The sequence below is a fragment of the Passer domesticus genome, chromosome 9, assembly GCF_036417665.1.
Source record: "Passer domesticus isolate bPasDom1 chromosome 9, bPasDom1.hap1, whole genome shotgun sequence".
NCBI lineage: Eukaryota > Metazoa > Chordata > Aves > Passeriformes > Passeridae > Passer > Passer domesticus.
Genome location: NC_087482.1, coordinates 42300035 through 42321536, shown reverse-complemented (window position 1 = coordinate 42321536; position 21502 = coordinate 42300035). Strand labels below are relative to the sequence as shown.

Sequence of the window (21502 nt, the reverse complement as noted above, 5' to 3'; positions counted from 1 at the left end):
GTCTTTCATGTAGATATATTATCTCACTGAGAATTTCTTGTCAAACTATGTTAAGTAAATAAGAGAGGTGAAATATCAGCAACAAAGCTAACAAATGGAGCCGAATGCTCCACTTGAAAGAACAGATCTAGCTGTTTACCATGCTAATCTGAAATGAAATGAAAATGTATGTTTTTCATCTTTTCAGACAACGAACTTCAAATACAGGTAGCTAAGGTCTTTAACAACATAGATTTACTTTTTTTTTCAAGAAAAACCCTATTGTGGAGGTATTTTATGTGTCTGTGTGCCTGGATCAGTGTAGAAACTGAAAAATCTATTATGTTGATAATCTTACCAGACTGAGCCTTTTATCATAATATATTTATGGTTTAATTTGCCTGTTTTATATGTACCCACCTTACTTTCTGATGCTGTGAAGGGGATGCAGACACTTCCACATGCACTGAGGTTTATGCTGCCTTTGCCATACTGAATCCCTTCTCATGGCTGCTCCAAGTCTGTTCCACTGCTCTCCTTGTGGCCCCACTGTGAGCCCCTTAAGAAATCTTGGTAGCAACCAAGCCACTTAGTTATTAGTAGTTAGTTATCAGTAGCATCTAATATTTGTTGAGTTCCAGTTAATAATTTTCTGATATTTGGGGAGCCAGAGACTAACTGGGTGTTATTCTTTGCTTCACAGAGATTAAGCTCGATTTTCAGCCTGGTCCCAGCAGCTTTCCGGAGGGAACATCCTCCCCAGACAGGCTGCACGCTGCTAATTGCAAGGGAAATCCTGGCAGTGTCAAAGCCGGTGCCAAAACCTCCCTGATTGCAGCAATGCCGGGATCTCACCAGATGTCTGGATTGTTTATCCATCTGGGGGTTTCTTGCCCGGGTTGTTTGCCGGCCGGCCTTGACCTTCCTCGGGAGTCAGGGCTCCTCTTCCACCCCCGCAGGAGCAGGGCTGCTTCTGACGCAGCTCCGGCCCCCAGCCCCATCTCTGGCTGACGTGTCTCTGGCGTTTTCAGCGTGCAGCATCCAGAGAGGAAGAGAAGTGTCTCATCCGGCTGTGGCTGTCCTTGCCTTTCCGCTCCTGTCACCCAGACCTGGCACCGGGCTCCCCAGCGACCATCTGCCTTCAGCTCTGGAGGGAGCACTGCTCACAGACCTACGTGAGAAGATGGTGCGAGCCTCGAGGAACCTAGTTGTTAAGGAGAGACAGGAATACGCCAGTAATTTAATTTTTCATGCAAAACTCTGCTAGGAAGTACCAGACTTTCCAAAATGTATTCCAAAGAAATGCAGAGATAGATTCCCGACCGGCATTAATCAGTGCTGATTAAGTCATGAAGCTACCCAATTTCTGCCTGGTGAGTACTTTTCCTGTCATTGATTTATTGCCTTCCTTAGAAAAATAAGACCTGGGAAATAAAGAGTTCAAGTAAATTTGCTCAGTTACCCAGCCAACTGTTGACTGTGGTACCAGGGATAATAAATGTTCAGGGGAAATTCCTCGTGCACATTCATGCACTGAGTCCAAGAGCAGAGGTGTCCCGTGGGCACTCCAGACCCTCCAGAAGCTGGAGGACACAGTTCAGCTGCAGCAACACATTCAGGGCCTAGGAAGAGCAAGAAGAAGATGGGAGCAAGCTGTCCAAGCTCCCTGGACACCTCTGGGGACACAGCTGATGACAGGTGCCTGCAGACAGCCTGGTGCACCTCTTCCCTCACCAGGGAAGAGGGAAATGTGCTTTTCCTCAGCCTGCCATGAGAATGGCTGTGCCCATGGGTGAGATCCAACACTTGCTACCAGTATTCCTGTTGGTACCTGGCCGCCAGGTGCTGTTTCTTTCCTCATATTTATAAGGAACCTCCTCAGTGTGTATGAATTCAGGCTTGCAGGCTTGGGCTGTGTGGGGGTTATTGTTTTCCTGCAGACACATGGCATTATGGTTAAGTCACTGGATATGCTAACACCACCATCTGGATTTGTTTTTCAAATGACACCACATTATTTGTTAAATACTCTCTACCCCATCTTCTTTAAGATATTTTAAGGAGAATTCTGCAGAGGTGTACATAGGACAATTCTTATCAGCTTTATTTGCTTGACTCACCTGTTTGCCTACAGCTCAATTTAGAGCATTTGTTGCATATTTTCATTAACCTGATATGACAACCTACTTTCATAAATGTATGAATTACACAGCATGAAGAGCACAGCTGCAAGAGGCCACCTGCTAGGGACAACATGTGGGACTTTCCAAACAACATAAATGTTTTGATTTTGGTGTATCTCTTTTATGACATTACCAATAGATCTGGGTCTTGCAGGAGCTTGTCACTTGGAGAAGACATTAGATCATTTAAAGGATGTATATCACCCATTCCTGAGCAGTTACTAATACCTCAGAATAGAATTTAAGACATGGTTAGCAAATCCATCCATTTGTTATAGTAATTTGCTAGGTATAAGAAGGACCTTTGGTTTAATATGATGGAACAAAGTGAGACAGCTCTACAAGATACAGTTAAATTGCAAGGAAAGGATTTCTTCACACATGGTCTTAAACACTGTCTCCTTTTCGCCTGTCAAAGGCACACAGACCCTTTGTTTCTCATCCTATGACTCAGCTCAGGATGAAAGTCCCTTGGTGTGCTGTAATCATGCTTTCACACGGCCAGAAGAGGAGCACTTAGAGCTCTATTACCCAAACTGTGCACACACTGACCATACATTTGCTGCATCAGGTGTTTAATGAAAGCTGCCTTGGTACAAACATGAGCCTATTTGCTCGCCAGTGGCTCCTGTCACCAACCTCATTTAGTGACAACGAACAAGAAATTTACTTTGTTTTTCTCCAAACCAGAATATTTACATATTTCAGCCCTGAGGCTCAGCCCACCCCACCCTTTACTCCAGATCTTTGCCTCTGCACCACTGCACTAAATAAATTAACAAGTTATCAACAAGACTGCCAGGCCACTATGGGCTCCCCATTACTGAGGCTGTCATTGCCACTCAGGGCTCTGCTGGAACGTGACAACTTCACAGCAGAAGGTCACTCCCCCCAGTCACTCTCTCTCTGCTGCTTGGAGGCAACTTTTCTGAGAAATGATTTGTTATGGTAGAATCAGAGGCACATTTGTTAGTTAATTCATTCTGTAAAACTCAAATGAGATGAAAAACAAGCATAGATCTGACAAATGGCATTTAATTATGTCTGAGCCTAAAATTCATAATACATATTTATGCTGCCCTAAGTCATTTGCAGCCAAGGTCCCTTTTATTCTCATAACTGAGTCCATTTGCTGATATGAGAAGAGGGTGTTGGTGATGGGTTCTCCATGTCCTTTCACTACTTTGTGCCATCCCCTGCTCTGAACAGGCCACAGGCTTTCCCCAAGTTTACAGTGCAGCAATTCTCTAGGTCTTACTATTCCACAGCCTGTGCAAGTAATCCAAAGAACTTATAGGTGCCCAATAGTTTTATCTTGAAAGACGAAAATTTCTAATTTCTGACCACATATTTTCTTTTACTTCTCTGTAGGTGTTTGAGGCTTTAGGTTTTGGAAGATACCAGGGCTAGGACTGCACTAGGAGTGTGTCCCTGTCCCTACAACCTGCCACTGTCAGGAAAAGCAGTTTACTGCAGCAGAGGTGGAGCTGCCTCTACAGTGATACAAGGAGGTAGGGTTAGCACAAGACAAGTAACAACACGTTGCACTAATGGTGCAGAGGTTTGAGAGAATGTGCCCAGGCTCCTGGGAAATGGACATTGTCACATGTGGCTCGTTAGCACAATGAAGCTGTGACCTAGCAAATATTTACATGCACTTAAGTGCACATTTGAAAGGGCTAAATATACACCTGCTCCCTGCTTCAGCTGCCAGACATCCCTAGACTCTGCATTTGGTGCAAATGTCTGACTCAAAAACATATGCTGCAGTTTTGCTGAAGATGTAGGTGGATTTTTATAATGGTTTGGTGCTGTTATTGTAAAAGGAAGCTTTTTTTTTTGAGTCTTCTCTCAACATGTCATAGAGTATCCAACCAGCATCCTGAGCAATGCTTGACTGGAGAGACTTAGGAGAATTTTTGGCTTCTCCTCCTTTCCAGCTTCCTCTCTTCTTCTGCAGAGCCAGGTACATTGGAAATACTGCTTGTGACCATCAGGAGAGCAAGAAGTTCCTCTTCCCCTGCCATGAGCTCCACTGCAGCCTGAGCATCTCTGCCTGTGGATCAGTTCCACCACAAGACAGCAGCCCCAAAGAGCCTCACCTGGTCTCCTAAATGGGAGTCTCTGGGGACAATCAGCCCTGGAATCTCAGGAAGAAGTGATTTTACAGCTCCTGCCTGGCTGCCATGCCAGCCCTGCCTCTCCTGCCATGGGAGCACTTTCCACCCTCACTGACATCACTGCTCTGCTGAGCACCCAGCCACCACCTCCTCTCCTCCCCTCTCTCTCAGCACATTGCCACCCAAACTCACTGAGGAGCTTCAGCATTTTTTATTCTCTGGTGGGAAATTTCATTTGATTCTTTCAAGCGGGACAAGAACAGACAGCAGGTAAAAACTACATTAAGGTGTTTTATCTCTCTGTAAGTCTTATAGATCTCCTTGATGCAGGATGGGACAGCAAGTTAGAACACCAGATACCTCAGGTTGTAATTAAATTCTAAGACCACCATTGCCCCAGTGAATAGTGACTACTTTATGCACTTATTTAGAAAGATGAAGAGGTAGACAGAAAAATAATATCATAGATGGATTGGTAGGTGGATAGATTTCAGCCAGAAATTGAGTTAAATTTGCACTTATTTTTCTGTGTGATAAGGTCACACAGCTACTAAAAAAGTATTTTCTAAAATTTAAGGTAAAAATTCAACCCTCTCAAGAAGGAATTCAGACTTGGCAAAGGAAACTGAAAGGAACCCTAAATCCCACATAACAGTCATCTGACATCACACAGCAACTGCACATGGTAGTAATGACAATAGGGCATCTATTAACTAGAGAAAACCCTGATGAAATTTGTGGGCTTACAGCCAGTCAATCCTGCAAAAACAGCAAGTGTTAGCCCTCATGCCATGCACATGGGAGCAGGATTGGAAAGGACCAGCAAATGCTTTGCAGGCTCACCAAGGTGGCCCAGGCACTGGGTCAAGTCTGAGCTAAGAGTTAAAGAGAGCATGACCATCCCTGAATTTCTGCCCTGTGGCAGTGCCCAGCACAGCTGGTGAGTGCCAGAGCCCCACAAGGCAGCTTTAACTGCTGCCAGTTGGACTTTCCTTGGAAACACTGAGAGCCCAGTCCTGCTGGAGCACAGTTTGTGTTGGCTTCCCTCTCCCCATGGCCCTTGCTCAGGAAATGGAGCAGGCACCAGGCAGGCTCCACATGCTTCATGGCACTGGGTGTCTGCAGAGAAATGTGGAGCTCCTGGGCAGAGGGAGCTTCCCTGGCTCCTTTTTGAAGCCTTGCATTCCTGTACAGAGTCATAATTACACTGGACCTGCAACAACCATTAGGATTAACTACTAATTTATTCCTAGCACCTTGTGCCTTTGTGAAATCTCAGAAACTTAATTTACATCCTTACATATCCAAGCAACAGATTCCTACTTAGAATAAACCATGGTTTCTATATTCTAAGCAACAAGAACATGTGCATGACTTGATTTACAGGTTTTTTCCTAATCCTAGATTATCTTCAAGATCTTGAGAGCTGTTACAAAATTCAGATGAAGAGTGCAGAACTCACCCTCTAGGTGCAAAGCCACGGGTCACCTGCCCCAGGACACTAGAGATGCCTTTCTCACCTTGCTGGATTCCACATGCAGAGCTCCAGGTGCATCATTGAGGCTCTAAGTTTGAGGTTCAGAGCACTTCTGTGGACAAGTGGTGCCATTCAGCAAAGCCTGCAGCAAAACCATGGAAATTTGTCATTGACTTCTGCACAACTCAGCATTTTCTTTGCACTAATGAATGAAGTAAATGTTCAGCTGATTACTTCATGCAGCTTCTACTCCCAATATTAAACCATTGCTTCATTCTCTATTCCTGTGCCCTTACCAAATAGTAGTAGATTATTTTATGGGATAACCTCATTTTCCTTCCTTTCTTCCGGTGCCTTTCTAAGGCAGACCTGGAGCTGGCAGATAAAAAAAAAAGGCACAACCAACGAGCTAGACCTCATTAGAGCATAAAGGGATTTTAGGCTCCTTCCTCATCCCAAGTGGATTTGGCAGTTTCCTTTTATTCTTTAACATTGTATTATTTACACAGCTGCTCCACTAACTTTTTCTTGTTATGTGCTTATTTATTTCTTCCTATTTTTTAAAATTTTAAATTTTTCCCTTCAGATTTTAGAACAGCATCAATTTATTTTTACCACTTAAAAAAATAATTTGCTTGTAATTAAACCTGCAAATCTAATACTGCCTAAATGTAAGAGTGACCTGTTTACGAGGGGGACAGAGGGGCAGGTTTTGAAAGCTGAACCACATCATTTCACGATCCATAATCAGTTTTTAGGGGTTTTCTATTATTATTTCAAGGACCAGGTGTCTGAAAAGGTATCATTTTTCTCACCAGCTTTTGCTAGATGTTTTAAAAAAGGTATTAATGCAGCTGTACAGGTTATAGCTGAGCGTGTGACTGCCCGCTGGATTTACACGCACAATTACCCCAAAAGCACACAACCCTCCAGACTCACACATGCAAAAAGCCTCTTGGCTGGAAAACTCTTGGCATGGATGCTCCATTTCCATATGCAGTCACACTGAATATGCATATACATTAGGTTCAGGAGCACACATACATTTTTCAAACAGGAGGCCTTGGTGTGAACCTAAAGAAGAAAAGACAAATGCTGCAAAAAAGGGGTTTAGGTCAAAATCAGTGAGCAAGGATGAATCTGCTGGGTTGTACTCATGTGCCAAGGACCAATGTACATCATTTTCTGCAATTAAATATTCAAAAAGATGTATAGTTTTAGGATTTTTTTCTTTATGCCTTTAAATCCTTTGAAAATTTATAATCTTTAATTTTCACTTTTAAATTCTAATAGATGAAAACCAGCCCAATGTAAATTTTGTCCAAAAGAGACAACTCAACAGCAAAAAAAAGTGTTTCTGAGTATTAACATGTTTGAAAATCAGGCAACCAAAGACTATAAAGATAGACTTAGGTGTCTGAATTTAGACACCTATTTTTTAAAACCTTGGCTTTGAAAATAAAGTATCTGAATGTATATAGAAAATATAAATCACCAGCCACTTTTATTACATGTATGTTTATATAAAGACCTTAGAACACATTTTTAAAATGTAAACGTTCCTTAGTATGTTTAACTATGTGTCTAAAGAAGATGTAGGACAGAAAGAAAACAAAATTTGACAAATGTTTCTGATCAATCCTGAAGAAATCAATAGGAATTCACTCACAGCATGATTTCATTTAACTTTCCATGCTAGGAATAGTAACCTGGCTTTCTGTTAAAGTAAAAGCATTCATACTTCTTAGCGATTTAATTCTCATGTCAACATGTATCAGGCAGGCAGAGAATGGTTTGGAGACTGGGAGGGGAAAGAGGAATGGATGGAAACACACGGAAATTATGTGGACTGAGCTGTATGGTTGGGTGACTTCATTTCACCAAAACCAGTTTTTAATAGAAAACGGGGTTTTCATTGAGATGCATATTTCCCTTTCCCTTTGAGGCAGCAGAAAGTGTCTGTTTCTCAAACCATCTTTTAATGTTTATTTGAAAAATATCTAACACCCAAGAATAGGAACATCTTGGTGGGGGAAAGAGAGAAAAGCCATTGAATCCCGAGCACTGCATCAGCTCCTTGGTGGGAGCCAGAGCTTGGCTGTCTGGGGTGCTTCCCATCCCTGCAGCCACACACCCCACAGCACCCAGGAGTTTGGTGTCTCCATCATGCACACTCTCAGTGTGCCACTGTGACACAACAAGGAGAGGGGACAAGCCCAGACAACAAGACAATGAAGAAGAGTTTGCAACCACAGCTCTTGTGAATGAACTTGGGGGTTTTTTTGGCCAAAAGGGTAAGTATTCTGGCCCACAACTCAAATATCACAACAGAGAATTTTGTTTTGGAAATGTCATCAGGTTGTTGGTTTTTTTTTTTTGTTTTTCCAAAAATCAGACTTGAGTGAAGACAGCCGCTGCTTTCCACCTTCCCAAGCAAGGCAAAACTGTTGGCACTCCAAGCTCCTATATTGAACTTGCTTCTACTCCCTTAGCAGACCAGAACCTTGCATGGTGTATGGAAACCAATGGAGCATTCAAACCCAGAGAACATCTGGTTTACAATATTTTCTTCTTGCTTTTTCATGGTTGTGCTCCTGGAAGCATATTTGGGTCCACAAGTGTGGGTGTGCATGTACGTCTGTTCTTATTTATTCTAAATAAAAACTGTTTTCTGAAAGGGCATTATTCATAGAGAGATGAAAGAGCACTGTCCTTCTTAGAAGTCTGGTTCAAAACCTGAAGCTGACACTGGGTGCCATATTGGACTGAAGCAAAGTATGGAAATAGTGTTCTCCAAATTCTGAGAGGATCCTGGTTGAAAAGTTATGGGCAATGAAAAAGATCCCAGCTCTGCTGCCTCACTGAATCCCCAGTTATATATAAAGCAGATGTCATCTTTGCAATATGCAATACGTAGGCTAAGAAACTTTATCAGCCACTGACATCTGAGGGTGACATTGCTTTGAAATGCACCTTTCTATCTGTGTACACACAAAATTATGTGTGCTCACACACACATAGTCTATGTGGCTTAAACACTATGATTTATTATGATTTTTTCCATCAGGAGCCAGATTTGACTGACCATAGAATTAATACAAAAAAAGATAAAAAATTGTTTTACTTTCAGGCTGAACTGCTGCATGAATCTGCAAACGGAAACACCACAAAATCCAGTTTCAGTCCAACAAGCTGAAGAGGTTCTATTATTATGATCTTTATTTTCATTATTTTTGTGGGCAAGGTATGAAGCAAAATAACTGTGTCTCTTTAGCTGCCTGAACAATAGAAAAGTTTATGCAGCTCTTGAGCTGAAATGTTTTTGACAGTTTTCAATTTTAGTTCTTTTGCTTTGGCAAGAAATCTGGAAAAATATGATTTTGAAAATCACCAGTTTCATGCTTTATTCCTTTCTCATAATTAGACTATATTGTCCAACTCCTCTTCACTTACTGTGTCTGAGGGAATCCTAGAAAATAGCTGGGAAGAATCAGTGCTGGGCTGTTGCTTAGAAACTGCCTGGGTTTCTATAATATTGACTGATGTAATAGTTATATTGCCCACTTGCATCTGTTAACAAGCAATACAACAGAATCCACAGGTACCAATAAAGAAACAAACCTGGAATTCATTACTTCCCTTGAAAATTCATCAGTACTTTTTTCTAGCTTGGAAACATGTTTTTCTTAGGTGCTAATTAATAAAATAGGAGAAGTATTGCCTCTACATATATCTATTTTATTTGGATTTATATATTTTGCCCCAGGGAAAAGATGTTGTTAAGAATGTAACGTGTTATTATAATGACAATTTTGCAATGCCATAGAATGGTATGAGGTATGAGCTGTGGTTCTGTGGGATTTTCTTCACTGAGAGCTATAGTGTGGCAATATGACCATTTTCTTAATGTGTTTTAAGGAGAAGTAATATGGGTGCCTTTGTAAAATCAGTGGGACAGGACATTTCTGGTGAGTGCCATTAGTAAACTCTGAGCAAAGCCCAAGCAACAGATGAACTGTCTTACCTTAGTTATGTCAGCATTCCCAAATCCAGGGTTGTAAAAAGAGCAGATGAAACAATGAGAACAACAAGATGGACTCCACAGCCACTCACGTGAAAATGATGTACTTCTATAAAAAAAAAAAAAAATTAACTTTTAAGGTACAATAATGAAAGCTTCTCTATTAAGAATAAGGACTACAATTTCTCCAAAGAAAGTCAAGATGCAAACTCACATAATTGCTGATTCTGGGGTACGAGGAAAACACCTGAGAGTTAAATTAACTGACAACACTTGCAGCCCAAGTCATAGCAGCTCACTCTTCACCTGAATGTGACCCAAAGCCCAGCACAGCCACTGGATACACACCTGTTCAGTGCTGTGGACAGCCCTATGGCCAAATAAGAGAGACGTTTCACTTGTGTGCACTGTCCTTAGAGAACATGCTCACTCCTCACTTGGGAGCTCCACACTGCCGTGGATACAGCTCCTTTTGCAGGCTCTTGATTGAAGTGCTTTTGCAAGCCCACCCCCAGCAACTGGCTTCCTGCATTTTGAGGAGACATAATAAAATGATTGCAGCCCAACCCTCAGTTATTAAGTGTGGGGGAAAGCACAGGAAGAGTTGTAGGGAAGAGGAGACTCCGTGACAGTTACTTTTTGTAAGTAAATATTACTCAAGGGAGCGCGGCTACTGCTTAGATGGATTACATTTGGCTCTATCTGGGGGCCTAGATTTGTGAGGGAAAACAGTTTAAACTCCTGGTTTGCCATTCCACTTGTTCTCAGCAGGCAGAGGAATTGTGTTGGAGCACAGCAAAAGCTGAGGTTGTTCAGTGACAACAAACGCGGGGGCGGATGCTCATCGCCAGGCGTGGGGATTTGGGAATGCAACTCACATTAGTGTTAATGGGAGTTACACGCGTAAATCCCTGCCCTTCAACATGATAATACATAATATACCCCTTAATTTTTAATTCACCAGGGTCTCAATTTTAAAGCATTTTCATATAGTTTGTCCTAATTATAATCATTTTTAATGACAGCTTAAAAATTTCACATGACTGTCTTATCACATACGGTACTTAATTTCTCAAGTGAACAGTTTCCATGTGGTGTATTCTGGGAATTTTGAGAACTAAAACACTAAGGAAAAAACTACTTTGTATAATCAAATGAGATGTTATTATTCCACTATGTTTTATATAAACTGGAACGGAGTTTCTCACAGTAATGGTGACCATTTTGAAAAGTACTTAAAACTGAGACAATTTTTTGTTTTGGAATGTTATTGGCTTAACCTCAATCTCATGGACCAGGGCTTTTGGTCTACCTCTCATGGCCAGTATTAGTGTAAATCAGTAGATAATTATTAGTAGGTTATTATTAGTTAGTACAGGCTTTGGGGAGATTTCAGCCTATAAGTAATTTTTCATTTTCTCTAGGACTTGATAAACTCTGAATATACTGATACACTATTTTTATATTAATATCACTATTTTTATCACTATCTTTATATTAATATATTATATGTATATTTGCATTATATGTTATCTCATTCTACAATAATATACCTATATATTATTATACTATTATACAGTATATAATGACTGTATTACTAATACATTAATCTATTAATTATTATATTGACATGCAGCAGGCAAGCACTCACACATTGAATCAAAAGGACAAACAGCCAAGTTTAGAGTACAGCCACACACCTAAATCAGACGTTGGCCTTGCCTTCAGCATCTCAACAGGCAGGAAAACCAATAATTACTGGAGTAACTGGTTCTGCATCACATACATAACAGAGGACAATGTGCCGTGAGCCCAGCATCCAGAAACGTGCCAAGGACCTGCCTCACCATTCCATGTGCCCCACAAAGCATCCCTGTACCAGCCTATTGGAACCAACCACAACAGCCACGGACACAGAATTTCACCAGCAACTGCTGCATGTCCCGTTTGAAGCACTTCCTGCTCTCCATCCAGGCCTTTTGAGTTCTCTTATTTCAGTTTCTTCAACTAATGGCTTTCTAGTTTGCCTTCATGTTGAGTAAACCAAGTTCTGTTTTATTTTTAGCTCTTCACTTTCAGAGGGAGCAATATATTTTTTACTACTTACAGGTATAGAAAGGGCCACTGCCAGAAAACACATGATGAAATAGCAGGCAAAGATTTCAAAACCCACCTAAGTGACTTAAAAACATACGTGCTATTTTCAAGTGATGGAGGGCTTTGACACCAAGTACCATGTTTAGCAATAGATTTTTAAAAATAATTACCTACCTATGGAGAGCACATATGACTTTAAAAAAAATTCTCAACAATTAGCATTAGTAATTAATAATATTTTAAATGTTTGATTTCAGCTGTGCTCAAGAAGTCATTTGTTTAGTCAGGGGAGAAAACACTCCTGTATGCCCTGAGGTTACTAGATTTCTTTGGACATCTTCATTCTGAACAATTTAGGAGTGCAAATAGGACTTGGGCTTTTGTCATGAGACTATTCTTAAAAGTTTTGCCTGAAACAAACTTTGTCCTGTAGTTAAATTTTGGATACGTCTACCTTGCTTTCCATTAGTTGGAAAGAAAGGAAGTGGACTTTATCTTAAACCACACAAAAATGTTGGACTGCACTAGAATGTCTACGTCCATGTTTTATATATCCTCTAATTACTGAACAACCATGGCTATAGAGGGGAAATAACTTGCCAAATTAGTAGCCTTCAAACTGTCGCTTTTTATAAAGAGTAAATGATAAAAAGAAATGTAGCACTCATTTGTTAGTCATTTTTATGGGTAGCTTTAATCCGTTTTGTGCGTAGACTCCAGTTGTTGGTATTGTTTCCACTAAAAGAAAAATAATTTGGCTGCTGCTGCAACATTTTAAGCTTTCACTGTTACTATAAAAACAATTCCCAGGAGATTTTTTTTTTAGTCTCCTTGTATTGCTGGTTTGCAAGGACTTAGGAAGTAAAAGTTTAAAACGGCCTGGTAACAGACAAATCACTTTTAAAAGCCAGCATTGTACTGGCCTGGGAGTGCTACAGGAAAAGCTACTTTAAAAAAAAAAAAAAAAAAAAAGGAAAATGCAACAGTACAAAAGCTAAGCAAGCCTAATTATTTTTTAAACAAATATATGGAGGTCATCTAAACTATGAATGCATGAGAAGCCTTTTCCTACATGTGAATTGTCAGATCCATGCTGGATAGGCATCCAGGCAGAGCTCGGCTTTGTAACGCTGCTCCCAGTAGGAAGGCATCTCAGCGTTTGAGTAATGTACTTTAAAACAACAACGTACTTTTTCTGAACGCATTAAGGGTGAAGTTTTCAAACTGGGGTACCTAAAGATAGATCTGTCTTGTGACAGCACAGAGCTATCTCTGGTCAAGAGTTTTGGTGTAGCCTGGGGCTTTTTGGGTAGGTGTGTTAAATAACAGATTTTCAGCGACTGCAGCTAAAAGTTTGTGATTTTCTAATTTTGGTGAAGAGGGTTTGTCTGTAATGAAAGTGCTGCCTGAGGTCTTCAAAATATTTCAAATAAATAGACAAGGCATTTCAGTGAAGTGCAAGAAAGAGAGGAACAAAAGTCCCACTGGGATTTAAAGAGATTTGGGTGTTCAGCTCCTACAAACTCCCTTGCAAATCCCAGTCCTCTTTCGTAAATGACGGCTGAATCTCGACAGATTTGGTGGTTCATTTTGGCTCATTGTCTACATCCGCTCAGGCTGGAAGCTGGCCCGGGAATTTCGTTAGACCATGAGAAGTTTCCAGGAGAGTTTTCAGCTCTTGGTTCCCAGGTATCTGAGGCTCTGCCACTTCCACTTCCCCCAGCCAGAAAACGCAGAGACGTGCAACCGTTTGCGAAAAAGGCTGGCCAAACCCTTTCTGAATCAAAGGAATATTCATGTTTTGGATCAAAGACTGGAGGAAGGATTTGACTAGCTCCTGCATTCTCTGTCCTGTGCTGCCAATGTCTGGGCCTAAATTATATCCATTGGCCAACTTAGAACATCTTATTGAGGCTATTTTTTAGCACAAGTAAAATAAATAGTATCAGGTTTTGATCCTTAGGAGGAACCATGCAAAACCGTTCTTTAGCATATCTTGTTTTTAAGACTCCAAGTCTCCATTTTCAAATCACTGGGTCTAGAGCCAGGCTCCAAAATATATCTTGACGCATGCAAAGCAATCATCTCTCTACGGAAAACCACTGAGCACCTGCTGCTTCTCCTCCTGACACCCTCCTCATGGCAAACTAAGTCATTTCTGCACGGGCCAAGCACCTCCATCTGGCCTCAAAGAACCTTCCAGGACCTGAGAGCAACTGAGGAAGGCTCATCCCTAGACATCAGCATGGATGCCTTAGGCTGGGGTGGCTCTGGGAGCTCTAGCTGTGATCCAGGCACACAGCTAGTGCAGAACAAAAAGACAATCACTGTGTCAGAGGGCTCACACTGGATGTGTCAGACTTCACATTACACTCTCAAAAGGCTAAAACAACGCTCTGGCAATTAGCACGTGTAAAGCCCTCAGCTATTTATGTCCTAGGAAATAGCTTGGATTTTATTATTTTTGGGTTAAGCCATTCCAAACGGCAAAGCAGCAGTTATTTGTCTGCCATCTATTGATGTGCTGTCTTGATCTCTAATCGAGGCCGAGGGGGATACATTTCCACCTTTAATCCTTCAAACTTTCTAATGCTTTCATGTACAAATGTATACAGTAACTTGGCATTAGCATTCCACAAATATGCAAATTGTCTGTCAGATTGGACAGGCTGCATGCATTTGAAGTTGTGTTGACAGCCTACAGAAAAAAGACATTCTCAGCTCAAACATGAACAAGATGTTTATATCCTTTTTCCCTAAAAACATACATTTTATGTTTTAAGCAGAGATGGGAGCAAACTGCAAAATTTGGATCAAGACATCTTTTGCACCCATAAAATTTGGGGATGTCTGCATCAGGGGATTTTGATTCAGCTGGCTCTTGGAAAGGGGAAATTCAGCTCAGATCTGGCTTATGTTCCAGCCTTCACAAAATACAGTGGGAATTTGCACATGAGCCTCTGTTTCCAAGTAGGTTAACGCATAAAAGAAGCGGCTCAGAAGGTGTCATTATACTCTAGTGAGCTTTGCAGTTGGTGGCAACAGCAGTTACCTGACAAAGTACCATCTTGCCAGTCAACAGAAAAGGAAGCTGTAGAGCCCAGCACCCTTCCTGGCCCAGGGAAAGAGAACCAGAAACAGCAGTGGTGGGAGCTCGTGGAAGCTCGTTGTGCGGGGGGCACTGTCAGGCACAGATGCAAAAGGCATGGGTAGATCAATCTAGGCATCCACCTCCAGAATTCAGCCCCTCAGAAGCTCTCACCTGGGGGCTGCAGAGTCCTGCAGACCCTCCAATGGTATCAACACACGTGGGTGTCTGGGTGAACCCAGATGAACTTGGATTCTTTTTTTAAGCACATGCTCCACATCATGCAGACTCATAAAAGCAAGGTGTTTATCTCTCTAACTTCAACACATTTCACAAACCGAGAGGTTTTTCAGCAAGGCTGTAGACAAATGTCCTCTTTGACTATATATTTCTAAGTATTTTAATTCAAACACCATCTTAACTAACTACTTCTCTAGGACCCTTGCCTTGAAATGAAGGACTGAACTCTCCCATTTTCTTCCAGCCTACCATGAGGGTATAGCCAGCTAGATGCCTATGGCTCTGGCATATTGTCTGCTCCAGTGGAATATTATCCTAAATTGTGACTCGACATAGAAAAAAAAAGCTGTTTAATGAGTGAATGCATTGAGACCTGTGATCCAGACAAAAACCTTATCTAACAGATGTATTTTGACACCCTGCATCTGGACATCCTGTACAAACCATCATAAGTTCTGGAGCAAATTTTTGGTACAGAGGCTTCTGCTGCAGCTCATTCAAAAATTAGTTTCAGTGGTAAGGATCCACTGAAGAAAGCAAGGAATATCCCCATGACGTCAAGGCCCCAGGAAGCTAAAGAATCTGTGAAGTAATGAGTCTCTTTGGAGCACAAGTTGAAATTCTGTCAATTAAAAATCTTTCCTGTAGCAAACCGCAGATGATTTGAAGGAGTGGAAAGCTGAAAGAGGGAAGATTTAGAACTTTAAATACATTCTATGGAAAACACTAGAGTTTTCCTTACTTCACTGTCAGAAGACCAAAGGGAAAACATTAGGCTTGGGTTTCTCCACATTCACCAGCTAATTTCCCATGGCTGTATAAGTTGGGCATGCCCGTGACACCGCAGGATCTTTGATACCGACTACCTTGGCTCCTGCTGGAGCTCCCTGGGGATCCACTCTTTACTGTGCAGTTCCCACACACCCAGCCCTAGCAACCTCCTGACTCATTCTCATTTACAAAGCCTGTGCTTTAGGTTTTCTATGTGGCAGGGAATGTTATGAAGCCATGAGAGCTGTGGACTCACTGGCTGCCTTTTGGTATGCATGCACTGACCAGGTTCTGGGTTGTGTGCCAGAGCTGTCTGCTGAGACACTGAGCTCTGGCCAAAGACCCTCACTTCACATTCCAGCTTGGTGAATGCCAGATAGCTGTTAACTTCATCAGGCAGGCAAAATCACTATCACTAGGCCATCAGACATAGAAATAAGGTCACTTCATATTTCCCAGGAGAGCCTTGGGAGGATGGAGCTGCTCAGTGTGCCCCAGAGAGCAGTGGGAGAGCTTGTGAAGCTCGTGTTGGATTTATGGAATTCAATCTTAAGTTATGCCAGCCCATATTTTAGCAGCCATTTCAGAGGCCTAATTCTCTTGTATGGGTACGGATTGTTTGCCAGCAACAACAAAAGCGCTGAAAAGATCGGCAGCATCCGATGGAACGCCTTCAAAGAATGTTCTTCGATAGCTTCCCAGAAGTAAAGAAAGGACAGCTGGTGCCAGAAGAATGGCTCAGAATAGAAATGAGAAACCTAGCTGTAAAGAACAATAAGTGTGTCAGGAGCTTGGTCTGACAAACAGGACATAATCACTTGCAGGATGAGGCCTCGGCGCTGCTGCGGTGCTGGTGATTCGTGTGGTCCTCAGGAGAGCTGACAGCAGGAACTATGCCTTTGCTTACTTTGTACAAGTAGATAACTCAGCGAGAGCGGAGAAATCATTTGACAGAGGCCAGATTCAGAAGGCATCTGAAATGTCTTTCTTTAAAGATAATCATGTTAGGAATCAAAAGGGGTCTAATGTTAGAGACTTGCCTTTCAAATGCAACAAATGATTATACCTGTCAAGATTTATGGACAGATTTATTTATGTTGACAGAGGGACCACTAATAGTTTGACAAATGAGAAGTCTTGACAGATACAACAGATATGTTCAAGTATATTTCCTCCTGTTTGAAATAGGAAATGAGTGAGTTATGACAAGCCTGTAATGTATATTGATACGACTTTTCCTAGGCTCCTTCTACAGAAGTAGATGCATTCTACAGTGCTGGATGCTGATCTGGAAAGCCAGTTATAACCCTAATCATCATTGACCCTCTATCTTCCTCCATCAAGAAAGTATTTAAAAAGGCTAATTCAGAGAAAACAGGAAGGAAAGCCTTTCCAGGCTGTGCTCCTGGATGGAAGACTTAGCTTCCAAAGTAAGGCAAGAATCTAGAGGAAAGAAATATTAGGATCTCAGGAAGCTTTATATTTAGAATAATTGCTAGCCAGGGACTTTTCATGTAAATTCACAGCAAACCTAATACTTCTTCCCAGCACGGAATGCCAGGCATCATTGTACCATAGAGGCTTGTGGTCAGCTCCAGCCATGAAAGATCTATCCCAAGGACTGCTGCAGTCCTACAGCAGGGAACAATTCCATGCTAAAACCCCATTCAGGAACGGTATAGAAAAGCTATCACTATGCATTAGCATCTGATCAAAGGCCAGTCCAACAAATAAGACACCAACAGTTTCAATGGACTTTGCCTCAGGCTCTGAGATCTTTTAGGAGTTTTATGTAGGAGCGTGCAACCATTACATCCCCAGCTGTGAAAGACAGAACAACCTGTTAAGTGCTGCTCTACCATGCAGCAGCCTTTAAATGCTACTTTCATTTAACAGACAGTGACTAACTCCTCATTTAAGTACAAGAATTCCGACCTTCTCACAGTGTGGAAGCTCTGGACAATGCAAGCAAGGAGAGGCTGGAAGGAGAATCCCACTTTGTTGCTCCAAAGGTTGCCATCCTCTCCCAACTGGGAATGTGGTAAAGGTTGATGAAGCAACACTTGGTACCAGACCAGTGTCTGTCATTTGCTGTTGGTTTGGCTACCAGACCCACATTTTCAAACAACAATGGGACAAATTACCACATCCCTCAAGGCTTTACAACAAACACAAACAAGCAATTAAACAAACAAGTGCTCTTGTCAGCAATTAAAGCATTTCCTGATCCCTTAATAAAAGCTGATCAAGTTTCCACATATTAATGTGACTTTGCACACTCGATCGGTTTATCGCATTAAGAACCCATCCCGCGTCTTTGGCCGATTAAAGTCAATCTGGCTGCTCTCCCTGGAGATCCCCCCAGGAAGGGGTAGGGAACAGCCATTTTTGAGCCAGGAGTGTGTCTGACATCGAAATGCATTTAACTAAAGCACAATGGGTAATGTTGTTCACGCAAAAAACATTTTGGTGTTTCAAAAAACCATTAGAGGGCATCAAGGGAGGACTGGAGTTTTGAAAAAGAATGAACCTTGACAGGCTAAACTAACTATTGCTCTTTAACCAGCATACTCACTTGCCTGGAAAACTCCAGAAGGCCTATTAATTATTTTGGGGTTGTTCAGGAGAGTCATCTGAGCTGGCAATTGCCAATCGCATAGTCTGTGACATTCCAGGGGCCGACAGTGCCATCTCCTTTATATAAATCTGTTAAATTACTAATATACTGAAGTATCTCAGCTTAAAACCCACTCTCAGTCTCCTCTATCAATTTTGCATCTGGTTTTCTCTGAGGTTGAAAAACAAAGCACACCCCAAACACTTACCTCCTTGCCAGTCATTTTGTGCACACTGTTCTTTGTTTAAAAAAAAAAAAGAAAGAAAGAAAGTCTGCTCTGTAATTACCAGACACAGCCGTGGGAGTGGTTAATCTTTTAAAGCAACATTATGAATTATAATACGAAGTGTATACTTCATTGTGGTAATCCTGCAGTAATGCAAGCAATATTAGCATGTTCTGGGAGGCAGAGTACTGCCAGGGGACCAGGAATGCTTGCAGGAGAAGAAAAGGGGAAGATTTCACAGTAATGAAAACGATGTTGTGTTTAGTCCCACAAGCTAAAAACAAACTAAATATTTATGATAAACGAGAAGAATAAGGAGGATTATGGTGTCATTCACTGTAGAATAAAATATTACCTAATCTAAACATTTACATAAATAGCAGAAGGATAATGCACGCTGAATTTAGATGGTTCAAAGAGAGGAGGAAATTAACTGTAACAACAGAATAAGTGTTGCTGTGCACAGTGGTGGAGTGGTGGGTGCTCCTGGGGTTCCTCACCTGTCTTTACCACAGAGGCCATAACTTTAATGGCATTTGGGTCTACCAGACCTCAGATTAGAAAGAATAGAAGACATCTTCCTGCTCTGTGATGGAAAAGCATCCAATTCCATCCAAGGGATTTTCTGGTGTAGACCTCTACCACCTGAAGTAAAAAAAAAAAAAAACAAAAAAACCAAAAACAAAACACCAAAACGACCCAAAAAAACATTACCTGACAGTGCCGGCAGGCTCTTAGGGACTATCCCAAAAGAAGATGGAGCCAGCTGAGATGGGGTGTAGGCCTGAATTCCATTCGCATCCCCATATCCACCGCTGCTGAGCCCTGATGGCAGCTGATCTGTTTGCTCTACCACCTTTTTTTGACCATTTGGCTCCCTGGTGTCTCAAGCACAGCTCCAGACAGACCCAAAAGCCTCATCCAGATGGAGCTGTCAGGCTCAGCACCTGCCCCTTCCTGCTCTACCTGATGGGCAGAAGCCACCAGTGCCCAAACTTCAGGCTCTCCTCAGGACGCAAAACCTGAGTTCACATCCCTCTTGCATAAAAATAGCTGTTAAAGCATTTTTCTCCCATGCTAGCTTCATCTAGCCTTGCTTTCTCTCCATCCCTATGAGTCTTTCAGAACCCTGGCAGTACCTCAAGTCCCACTGAAGGCTTTGGGTTTGTTCTGGGCCAGATGTCTGCAGGCAGATAAATCCCTGCAGGATCATGGCTAAAGTCTTCTGAATGGAGAGGTGATGCCATTTAACCACATCTACCTGCAGCTGAAGCTGAATCACAGCTCTGCTTAAAAGCATCTTCATTTGAGGCCTGAGTTCATTAATTAATTATATAAAATTTCCAGTTGTAAACCCTTATTCTTATTTACATTTGGTTTGTACTGTAAAGTATAAAATAATACCCTACAAGGGAATAAACTATAAAAATTTCCAGTGATTAGGTAACTCCTGAGGTAGCTTTTGTCAGCATCCTAAAGAACACAGTCAAGAGTAATGATATTTCTGAAGAATTGGAAACCTCCTAGAGAATCCCATTGCAACAGTATGGTTCTCCAATAATATTTTTAAAACAATTTGGCAAACCCATGAAAACAGGTTTATACACAGTATTTCAGAAGGATAAGTCTACAAAAGTAACCCTGTAGAAATAGCATTGTAATATAATACATACATCTGAATATTCCACAGAAGGGATCATTTAGAACCACAGTGGCACTTTTGGATTGAAAAATGCCAACATAAGGGAGGACACTGAGTAAATCTGGTGCTCTCTAGCTCAAGGCCCATAACTGAGGGTATTTTGCAAATAGACCCAAACTGGGATCCAAGCTAGGACAAAGCTGTGCGTTTAAACACGAATGGTAAACTGCTGTGCAACTCTTTGAGGGAGAATTGATTTTCTTCTGGTTGAAATGTGCGAAGATCCTATGGTTTATCTGAAGAAGTAAACCTAAAGATAACAGTTTGGTAACCCAGGGTGATGTTTACAACTGTACTGAATGTGACAGCTTTCAAAGTATTATGTATATTTCTAAGGCTGTACATGTACAGCTCTGACAGCATGTCAGTTATAATTCTTGTAAAAAATGGATGTAATTTATTATGGTTCAAATATAGAATAAACTATATAAATGCTTCACCATAAAATACTAATTTCCTCATTGCTGAGGGGCTCATCTGCATTCTAAATAGCAGTAAAGATGTTTTAATTGAATAGGTTTTTCTTCCCTTTTCCTTGTCAACGTGACTGGCTAGGGTTAAAACAGATGCACAGGACTGGAGAAAATCTCTGAACAATAAAGGAAATCTTAACCACAAACAGGACAACTATGCTACCAGAAGTTAGGGGTGAGCTGGATTTTCATGTTCTGGGGGGGCAGTGTTGGAGGTTGCTCATGTGTGATTGATGGTACTTGTGAATAATACCAGTTGGCAGACATTAGTAACACTTTGTCTCACTTTTTGCTCTGTTGTTCACTTTCCTGCATTTGGCATGTTTTCATGTTTTTAATAGGAATTTTTCAGTCATGCATCTTTGACATGAAATAGCATGAAATGTGATGCCTCCGATTTTGAAGTATTTCCTTGCTGGCTGTATATGACATTAGTACAAAACTTATCATACGGAATTATCATCTTTGAAAGTAGCTTGCTTTTCAAGCTCCTTTATTTCCTCATCCC

General features: G+C 41.5%; 2 long non-coding RNA genes across 3 annotated transcripts in view; one reads left to right on the top strand and one right to left on the bottom strand.

Annotated features, from left to right (window-relative positions):
- LOC135308181 (uncharacterized) overlaps window positions 1-21502 on the bottom strand; it is a 240331-nt gene that overhangs the window by 18204 nt on the left and 200625 nt on the right. Inside the window, exons 6-10 of the long non-coding RNA XR_010368722.1 lie at window positions 9784-9889; window positions 6699-6833; window positions 6056-6134; window positions 5803-5901; window positions 400-1183 (exon numbers count right to left, since the gene is read on the bottom strand). This is a non-coding gene — a long non-coding RNA (uncharacterized LOC135308181). The remainder of the gene's footprint in view (window positions 1-399; window positions 1184-5802; window positions 5902-6055; window positions 6135-6698; window positions 6834-9783; window positions 9890-21502) is intronic.
- On the top strand, window positions 1172-12267 carry LOC135308182 (uncharacterized). 2 transcript variants are annotated; one of them, XR_010368723.1, is made up of 3 exons: window positions 1172-1352; window positions 3534-4552; window positions 5687-12267. It is a non-coding gene; the product is annotated as an uncharacterized LOC135308182 (long non-coding RNA). The 2 variants fall into 2 exon arrangements; XR_010368724.1 differs by having other exon boundaries at window positions 3534-8053; window positions 8155-12267.